The following is an 8,020-nucleotide window of genomic DNA, read 5'->3' on the forward strand; positions in this document are numbered from 1 at the left end:
AACCATTTCCATAAATGTCACTGATAGTGCCTGACTCATCCTTCAGGCACAAAGCCACCCTTCCAAAGTAAAGCCAGGATGACACTGAAGACCAGCACAAATCTTCTGCTAAGTACTTTCTTTATATTATACGTGAAATTAAGTTGCTGCCTTGAGACTTGATTCTCCATCACTTTGGTAGATACCTGCTGGGGCTAATTCTTGTGAAGTCGTGGCATTATATATCTTGAAAGGAGAGTATGCTCAGGTCTCCTTATGCCCCTGGCTTTAATGGAGAATGTGTGATGAAAAATTGTTAATGGTAGTCTGTGAGCTGTTAATATAACTCACATCCACAGTTTATGGCTTCTCCCCTGCAATCCATTACTTCCTCCATTTCCATGCAGTTTCTCAGGCAGAGAAGCCATGTGAAGAAGTGACATACTTTCCTTTCAACATGAACTTTGCACAAGTAAAAGCAAATCTGCTGCCCTGCATTTGCAGAAGTATTTTCAAATACATAGCAGATAGCCATAAAAAAACAGAATAGATTTGAGCAATAAAACTCGCAAGTGATCATATGCAGCTACTGAACTCAATGATGAAACTCCTACTAAATGTCTAAATTCCTAATCTGTATTTAAAACAACAATATTCTAAAGGACCAAGAAGATAGTAAAAAAATGTGTATATATTTTCATGTGGTATTTCTACTTTAATAACAGTCAGGTTTATTTTATAGGCAGTGTTTTTCACCTTAATAGTTGTCTGATATACTTTATGGCCATTTTGTGACTGTCAGTTGTGTGACTGGTATTAGGGTGCTCCTTCTGGAAGTTAGACTGTCTGACATCCACTTTTTCACACTACTGTGGGTGCACCTTATCATTTTCATGAGGAAAGTAGTGCTTTTTGTCATGGTTTAACCCAGCGGGCAACCAAGCCCCATACAGACGCTTGCTCACTCCCCCGCAGTGGGATGGGGAGAGGATCTGAAGAGTAAAAAGTGAGAAAACTCGTAAGCTGAGATAAAAACAGTTTAAAAGGTAACAGTAAAAGTTGCATGCAAGCAAAGCAAAACAAGGATTCACCACTTCCCGTGGGCAGGCAGGTGTTCGGCCATCCCCAGGGAAGCAGGGCTCCATCATGCATAACAGTTACTTGGGAAGACACCATAATGCTGGATGTCCCCCCCTTCCTTCTTCTTCCCCCAGTTTATATACTCAGCATGATGTCATATGGTATGGAATATCCCTTTGGCCAGTTCACGTCACCTGTCCTGGCTGTGTCCCCTCCCAATTTCCCGTGCCCCTCCAGCCCTCTGGCTGGCAGGGCCCAAGAAACAAAAAAGTCCTTGACTTAGTATAAAAATGACCCAGCAATGACTAAAAGCATCAGTGTCCTATCAACATGTTCTCATGCCAAATCCAAAACAGAGCAATTCACTTGCTACTAAGAAGAAAATTAATTCTATCCCAGCTGAACCAGGACATGATGGTTTCTCTTTTACATCTTACATTATAAAGCTGGACTCTTACATCTCTTTTAACTCAGTTTCCTAATGATAAAAGTGTAGACACTTGCCTTGTTTCTCTGCTGCTGTTTCTTCCAGTTCACATGTTGTGAACCCACTGGCAAATTTCTACCTAATTTGACAGCAAGTTTGACATGTCAAAGCCATAAAGCTTTTCAGATCTTCATGGACATTGATGGCTGGATAAGTGAGAGTCACCATTTAGTAAAGTCCCCTCTCAGGGTGGTACAAGATGAAGAATTCACGTGAGCCCTTCTGCCTGGAACCAAGCAACTCACCAGCACACTACCTCCAGCACCATCACAGAAATCATTGACTTTTTACTCACCTTTACATAAATCCCATAAATCCTGGAACAGGTAAAATTGAAGAAGTATATGGGACAAATGAAGCGGGGACTGAAGAAATACAGGTGGGTTTGGGAGTGCTGAAGCATGGAAAGAAAGGAAAAATGGAATGGAGATGAAAGTGTAATAAGAGGGGTGAGAATATGGAAGTATTATAGGGGCTGGCTGGGAGTTGGAAAGATGAGAACAACGAGATCTATTGTGCTGTGTCTGATAAAGGGTGTGCGGGAGATTGAGGTTATTGTTGGCAAAGGGTGCTTATAAAATGAAGCTGGAAGCATTACTCCAGCCTTATTTGTGCTGCTAATCTGATTCTTCCCTCAAGTCTGCCTTTCCAGGAGGCAAAGTTTGAGGATGTGTGGAACAGATTCTGAAATCTTCCTTTCTCAAAGAACCAATCTCTCTGAAGCACTGTCTTTCCTTTCTAAAGCTGTGATTCAGCTGCTATGGATGTCTAGCATACTCAGGTTAGCTCCCTTGGCTGGTACAAGAATGATGACTTTCACCTAATCTTGGTATTGCAGGGCTTCATTGGATTATATGATTGCCAGTCAATAAAACAGTAATTTGTCATCTGCTGTTGTTAACATGTATCAACATACCAAGAAACAAGAGTGCAAATATTTTCGAAAGAAAGGAGAGATCATATTGTGGCAGTATAATGCAAAGATTCTCCAAGGAAGCTCTCTGCATAAAACTAGCAATTTATATGAGCAAGAACTGTTCCCAGCGTAACACATCAGAAGCTTCTTAAGTATTCCGAGTGATGGGGTTACAGTGCCATTTTAAAAAACAGATGCATGTCAGACTTCTTAGTTACTGTTGCCTTAGGAAATAAAAAAAACTTCCCAGAAAACGTTCTGAATGAGAAAGGCTCAGAATATCATCAGAAAGATTGAGTAGAAAGAGATGGTGTCTGGAAAAACATAGTGAGTAAACATAGAACACAGTAATAATAATTTAGACTAACTATAGTGTGTCACACTGACTATGAGATGTCTGTACTTCCCCTTTTAGTAATATAATCACTGTTCTTGAATAAGTTTGTTTTTCCTAAATGAACTTTTTGCATGGATTCTCATAATTTTGTCATCTAATTGTAAGTTTAGTATCTCCAGGGTCTCATATTTGGGAATCTGTTCATCGGTAGCAGTGGGTACAGAAATACAGCTAATAGAAACATATTGAAAGAGGAGGAGAAAAGGATAGGCACAGAAAGAGATTCCTCATCACAGTACTATAAAAATGGACTGGCTCGAGCTGCTAGCAGGGAAGAACCTAGAGCTGGCTTCTCATAGCCAGACCTTTACGTAATTCTCATTTGAAGATGCTTCAAATAAATAAAATTTGCAGGACACATGCTCACAAGAAAGACACCCTTTACTTCACAGGGGTTTCTGTGGGATATTTATTTGCTAGGGCCCTTGGGGAGTTTTGAGGCAAGACTGAGACAATCCCAGCTCATTACCTTCCATCTGGAAATAAACTGCTCCAGAGCTGCCTTCCTAGAACTGTCTTCCCTAATTCTGAAAGGATTTGGCTATCTGTGAGCTTACCCCAATTTTCCTGACAGGCTGAGAAAAGAGAGAGGGCTCTCAGCCCTACGCTGCTGTGCTTGGGACTAGACTAATGACAACCACACTTCTGGGTTTTGCCCAGGCTTCATCTGTTTTCTGTGTGCTTCTCTAATTCCCCAGGTCTGCCTTTGCCATTACCCAGGGCTCTGTCTACCTCAAAGCCCCTGAATCTGGCCCAATCTGACCTTAGGGGGCCTGTGAGCCTGACATCAGCTAAAAATTTAGCCTGGGGTACCTCGCTGAGACTGCTAGCTCTTGCTTCCATCAGAGCCATGGAATTTGTTTTCTACCTTTTTTGTTAAAGCTATTGTCTTTATTCTCAATTAAAAAGAGAAGAGCTGAATACACCAGTTGGTACTGAAACAGAAAAGAGGACAAAACCTGTTAATTGCAGATAGCTCTTGAGCACAGTGTAAATCCTATTTTGCATGTTAAAGTGGGACTTTGGTGAAATAATAACTTTGTGCTGCTTCTCAGCACCAGGGAAGTTCATCCAGAGTGCTCCATTTCTCTGTCACCTGCACGCACAGCTCAAAGTGTCTTGGGAGCGGTCAGAAACCTCTTCTGGATGAAAGGAAAAATGTTTGTTGCATGGCTTTAGGAAAATGATCTCTCCATCTGTACAGGCTCTGTGTTGTACATAAGTCAAAATGACCTGTGCTGTGCCAAAGCCGAAACAGAAAGTTAAAGCTGTCTGGTGCTGCTGCTGGACCTTATTAGCCATGAGATTTTGCACAGATGGAAAGCTCGCCTTAGCTCTGTTCAGCCTGAGGTTTGTAAGCTGCTGAGCTTCTTCGCTCACTTCTCTTTTCTCAGCCCTGTCTGACGTATTTTTGCTCCATCAAGGAAAAACTTTCCATGTTACATCTGGGATATTCTGAGTAACAACCTCGATATATGTCCTGCAGTAAGCGCTTAGGAAGCTGTGTCCTTCAATGGCATGCAATATTAAGCCTGCATTTCCTAAGAGCTTCTATATGCAGGTTTTCCCTCTTCACTTCTTCCTGATTTACCTATGAGCATGATCCAGAAAGGCTCAGAAACAGCTGAGCCACTTGGCTTCAGCTTTTACTGTTTGTCATGGGACCCTTCAGAGCATGCAAAGAGAGGATTTCTCACCAATCTACCTTGTAAGTTTTCCAGTGCTCTGAAAACCAAATGTTTTTGAGACTTGGCTTCCTCACTTAGAAAGGAGAAGAAAATTTGGATGTTCTTCTAAACTAGAATTCACATTCAATGTGATAAATACATTTCATGCTGGCATTATGCCGTTTGAACAGGTGGGATGCAAGTACTTCGCTGCTCAGGCGGACCATTGTGAAAAGCCTGATTCCCAACCAGGGATACAGGAAAGCTGGTCTTAAAGGCTGTGTGCCTATACTTAGTGATGAATAGGAAATGAGAGTCTCTAATAACCCATCTCTGATTTGGGTTACTTTTTGTATTTCTAGTCACATCAGGCATGTTTGAATAGTATTCATTACAACGCAATGTCCCACTTACATTTATATGCATTACTTTGCAATACAATTACAACAGTTAAGGGCATGTGGTTGTGTGCCTTCGCAAGTTTTCTCATCCCACCCAAATTTCTGCAAGCTGGCCAACTGGTCTGCAGGTCATGTATGGCAGTCTGTGACACAGCTCGTGAAAAAACAGCAATGGGAAATGGGCAGATAATGATGTTGAAGAGCATTTATGTAGCATATAGGGGAATTTTGCTTCTCTGAAAGGGTGGGGGAAAAATTCTAAAAAGTTCCTGTTTCTGTGTAGGGTGGCTCTGGTATTCAGTATTGAAATGAGCTAGAGACCCTCAGCAAATGCATCACGTGAGTAAATGAAATAAGGCTTCCTCTGGGTCCCACCTCTTACCCACAGACACACTTGGAATAAGTGAGCTACAGAGCTGATGGAAGAAAGGAAAGGGACTACATATCTCTAACATGAAAGTCTTTCAAGTTATTAAACACTTCGTTAAGATAAAACTGTGAGCCCTGTGTTATTTTTCTCCTGAACATTCATGTGGAGAGTTTTCATATATAATACATATAAGTCTTTTTACTAAAATATATTATAAATATTAAATATATTTGCACGGTAGAAGAAATAATGGCAAGCCACCAATATACATCATCTATCAATCTTGATTGCTCACCTGTCCAAATCTCTTGCTTTTACTTCTGCCTTTGATGTTAACATGTCTTTCTAAGTGAGCGTTATTTCAAGTGACAGGGAATTACTGTAATTCTAAAAATAATTTATTATCTTCCAGGAGCAAAGGTCATTTTCACTTTGAAAAAATAAATGTCAAATAGTGGATGATATACAGGATAATAATGCATGGGGATACAGCCAGAGGAGATAGCTGTAATTAAATTCAAGTTCAGGATGACACAGAGAGCCAAGAGATGAAAATCTGAATGTTTTTAGGGAATTTATCAGAATCCATTTTACTGCAGGATGTGCTGTTATCTGATCCACTAATCCTGCCTGTGCTCTGAGCTGATCTCAGGAAACCTACAGGAAAAGGTGTCCTATAGGAGTCCCTCTTATCTGAGAGCCCAGGCAACAAACAGGCTAGCTTTATGTAAGGCACATGGTGGTGGTGGTGATTCATGTTCAATAGAGCTGCAACAATTTCCACCAGCAGAGAAGTGGCTCAGTGTCTGTGGAAGTGAATACAACAGGGAGAGAAGCATGAAGTGCTCAGGAGGACAGAAGCTCTTCACAGGATGAAAATTGCTGGATACTGTGGGACACATAGGCAGCTGTTTGCCTCCACTGTTCTGCCTGGTTTTTAATTTGCAGCTTCACTTGGGGTTCAGTTCAAGACTAAGGCATCCAACTGTAGTTTTGATAGGCAGATATCCAAGAGACAATGGAGAGCAAGGCTTTCATGCATTTGACCTACTTTGATTAAGCCAAATCATCCTCTTGAATTCATTAACTATGGGCTCAGTTCATGAGCCTAAACCTAGGCATTTTCAGTGCCACTTGGGATGCCCTCAGATATCTGAGACACCTAGCTGGACCTGCCTCTCTGTGGCAGATATGGCTGAAGACCTTCAGATGACCCACAGCCTTCAAAACAGGCAGCTGAAGGCCAGGCAGGATACCCTAGAGTATGTCAAAGCACTAGGCACTCCTGGGGTTTAGGCAACTGAATTGTTGCCTAGATATCCATTGACTTTAATAGGAGTGTAAACACTTGGCTCACAGAATTTCAGATTCACAGCACTACTGAGGCTGGCAGGCACCTCTGGAGATCATCCAGTCCAACTCCCTGCTCAGAGCAGGGTCAGCTACAGCAGGTTGCTCAGGGCTGTGGACAGTCAGATTCTGAGTATCTGCAAAGGTGAAGATGGAACAACCTCTCTGGGAAAACTGTCAGTGTTCAATAATTTGCTGTTTGGGCAGCTGCACACCACCTCCGTTCAGTACCATCAGCAGAGCTGAGGGAGAGACCCAGCTCATACACCAGGAGATCCCTCCCTGTCTTCAAACACAGGGCTCTAGGGCCATTCAAAATGTCTTTGTGTGTCCATCTGGACATCTATCTGCCAGTCCCAAAGGTCTCCCACAGGTCCTGTGTGCTATCTGTCAGCCCCCTGGGAGTACCTCAGATACCTGAAATAACTCCTAGGCATCTCAAATGGTTGTGGGTACCTCAGCTATCTGAGATACCACTCAGGTGCCTGAATTTAAACAGCAGAATTACTCTCACATCTTCACAGGTTGTAAGGGAGCTTAGACACGGAGCTGACCACATGTGTAGGCACCTACATGTAGGTGTCATTCTCATACTCAGTCCCTGTCACTACACCTGGGAGCTCAGGCACCAGTGTGCTGTTCTGTGCAGGCATATTCTGGGACTCCACTTTGAACTTACTTTTATAAAACACAACTAAATTCAGGAAATAAACTCTCAGTATCCAGGGCATAAAAAACATTTAACAAAGAATGAATTTCCTCTGATGTACTGTTCTTTTTTCCTCTGCTTTTGCATAAACATCTAGTATTTGTCAGTGCCACAGACAGTATTCAGAATGAGATAGCTGATTTGCCTAATTTAAAATGGCAAATGTTGTGTTGCATAGCTCTATTACTACCGCTGTAGTAGATGTCTACATCCCATTATTAGAGCTGCAAAGGGCCATGAACTGGAAAATGCAGGTTCAGATAAGGCTTGCTCAGGCATTTGAAGGCTTTTGGAGCTGGGAGGAAATGAGCCGTTGTTTACTGCATTACGTTACTATACAGGGAAAGGCTGTTTGTGAGGTTCACGTTTGCATCCAAGATATTTTGCCATTTAAGGATGCTCTGATCTAGGTTTTGATTCAGGCACATTTGTAGTCACAACTTGAGTAACAGCTGTCAGCCAAATAATTTCAATGAGTAATTAACAGAAAAGAAAGAGAAAAAAATAATAATCTGTATTTATGCAATAATGAGATAACTCTTTAGGCACAGGAATCTTTTCAATAAATTTGACATGACAAACTCACTTCCGTATTGTGGAGGAAAATTAAGAATTCTCAGCTTAAGTGAAGCAAAAAATAACTTTCAGAGAACTCAATAAAACC

The sequence above is a fragment of the Falco biarmicus genome, chromosome 2, assembly GCF_023638135.1.
Source record: "Falco biarmicus isolate bFalBia1 chromosome 2, bFalBia1.pri, whole genome shotgun sequence".
Lineage (NCBI taxonomy): Eukaryota > Metazoa > Chordata > Aves > Falconiformes > Falconidae > Falco > Falco biarmicus.